We start from the raw sequence: 2,500 nt of genomic DNA on the forward strand, positions 1-2,500 counted from the left end.
AGGGGAAAGGAAAGGAAAGGAAAGGAAAGGAAAGGAAAGGGAAAGGAAAGGAAAGGAAAGGAAAGGAAAGGAAAGGAAAGGAAAGGAAAGGAAGGGAAAGGAAAGGAAAGGAAAGGAAAGGACCGGGCAGTGTGGTAAATCAGAGGGAGACTCAGATTCACATCATGCTGTTTTTTTTTTTGTTTTTTGTTTTTTTTTAAAAGTGGCCTGGGGGAGTTCAGAGTTTGTGTCGGGACGAGGAGGAAGAGCGGGGAGCGCCTTCATCCTCTGAGATGAAGACATTCTGGCATGAAGTGGAGGAGGAGGAGGAGGAGGTGTGGAAACGGGACGTGGGATTCAGATCCCAGCGGCAAATTCCAGCTTAGGTCAGAAGTTTGGCCGGCGGGAGTGAACTCTTCCTCCCTCCTCGTCCTCTCTTTCCTCTCTCTCCCCACCCCCCACCCCTCTTTCTTTGCTCACGCCTTTCTTTGTTTCCTTCCTTCCTTCCTTTCCTCTTTCAAGGTCTGAGGGAAACCCCCTGACCGCCGCCTGACTCTCCACTGGGTGTGTTTGCTCTTGGGTTTCTCGTGTGCACCAAACTGTCCTCATAAGTGTAGACAGATTAAGAAAAAAAAATCTCCTCAGTGAGGATATGTGTTGGTGCTCACTCCTCACACACTCCTTCTCAAAGTAAATATTTTGAAACAAACACGAAATATTACAATTTAACAAGGTAGTAAATTAAAATGAGGATTCATTTCCGTTTCATTTTACAGACGACAGCTGGCGGAGGCGTCCAGCTCTAGTCTGCATGTTAGCCTGAAACTTCAAAGTATAAAAGTTTGAAATCTGATTTTAGTTCCTGGATGAAGCTCTGCAAAACCCTGATGGTGCTTCTCCTTCACAGTGATGACTGAGTGAATCAGAGAAGTCTGAACATTATTTGTCTGAAGTGATGACTTGTTATTTTACACCTCAGCATAGTGACACTAAACAACAGGGCTGCACAATATGGAAAAAATTCAAGCGTGATTTAAGTGGGAGTGACGATGTGATTTTTGTTGGGTTCGGCATTTAGAACAGATTGAAAATGAGATTCATTTTATGTTCCTTTGTCCTCTGCACGATGAACTTAGACATGTATCTTCTGAAAAAAATGAGTTTGTCATTCAATGGTTTCTTTTACGTGGATGATTATGAAAAACTTGAATTATGTTTCAGAACAGGAGTTTTTCATACAGCTAACTTTATTTGTAAAGCGTGGGAAAAGAGAAAAAATGTGCTGCACATTTGATTTGAATTTGGTAATATATACAGTATGTAGTCCATATGTGTATGTATGTTTTTCTTTATTTTTGTTTATCTGTTGCTGTTTTGTTTATCTGTTTACACACTATGCAATGTTGTCTGTCATGTTTAGTGTCTTGGGCACCTTGAGTGCATGACACTTAAATAAAATATTCATTCATTCATTCATTCATATACTGTCAAGTTTAACCTTCAGCAAAAAACTGCAGCTGCTGCAGTTTGTGTACAGTTGTCCCTCGCTATAACGCGGTTCACCTTTCGCGGCCTCACAGTTTCGCGGATTTTTTTTGTGCAATTTTGCATGCTTTTTTTTTTTTTTTACTGGACTTATTTTTCGACGAAAGTTTGAACTTTGAGAGAGTTTAAACAAGAGAGAAAATGTTAATGCCTGTCTGAGAAAAGTGTATAAAGTGTGTAGTGAGGGGTTTTACAGCCTTAAAACATCTAGAATAATTGTAAAAAATAAAGCTGACTACTTCGTGGATTTCACCTATTGCGGGTTAATTTTAGAACGTCACTCCCGCGATTAACGAGGGACCAGTGTACTGAATAAATTAACTGAGCAATGGACAACACAGCAACATAAAGTTATAACTGTGTAAAAGAGATTGAGATTGATCAGTGGAGCCACAGAATATATAACAGCACTATCAGTTACTATTGGTTGACAGTATTATTTTGGAGAGGGAGACCATGGAAATCATATTCCCACATTGACGCAAAAGCCTGCTTTATTTGGCTTGTGCTGTTTACTGGCATTAAGTGGAGGTTAAATGCTCTTGTCTCTGCCTGCGATTAGCGCTTTGATGCAGCAAAACACAACAAAACAGAGCCGCCAGCCTCTCCAGAATAACTTTACTGACTCAATTATGAGCTTTCTGTGCTGTTTAGAGCTAAATGATGCAAATAAGCTCGAGAGATTTGCCAAAACTGATGTGCCTCACACACATCTAATGGTCAGAAATAAATACATAAATAACATTACAGGGTCTGAAAAAGTGCAAAGGATAAAATAAACTGCAGTGTCTCGTCAAATTTAAATGTAGGATTAGGATTAGAGAGATTTGGGAATGAGGGCTGTCAATCAAAGAGCCCACAAGTGTAGTAACAAAGTGTGTGTGTGTGTGTGTGTTTGCGTGTGTGTGTGTGATAGGCTTGTTCCTGGAGAGAGCTGCGTTCAGGAAAAGCGGCGCCGAGTTACACAGATTACATC

The 2,500-nt window shown here is 40.5% G+C and overlaps 1 protein-coding gene across 2 annotated transcripts in view; it reads right to left on the minus strand.

Annotated features, from left to right (window-relative positions):
- The window catches only part of rps6ka3b (ribosomal protein S6 kinase, polypeptide 3b), a 51,100-nt gene that overhangs the window by 34,328 nt on the left and 14,272 nt on the right, over nt 1–2,500 (minus strand). The window lies entirely within an intron of this gene.

This window comes from Myripristis murdjan, chromosome 20, assembly GCF_902150065.1.
Source record: "Myripristis murdjan chromosome 20, fMyrMur1.1, whole genome shotgun sequence".
Classification (NCBI taxonomy): domain Eukaryota; kingdom Metazoa; phylum Chordata; class Actinopteri; order Holocentriformes; family Holocentridae; genus Myripristis; species Myripristis murdjan.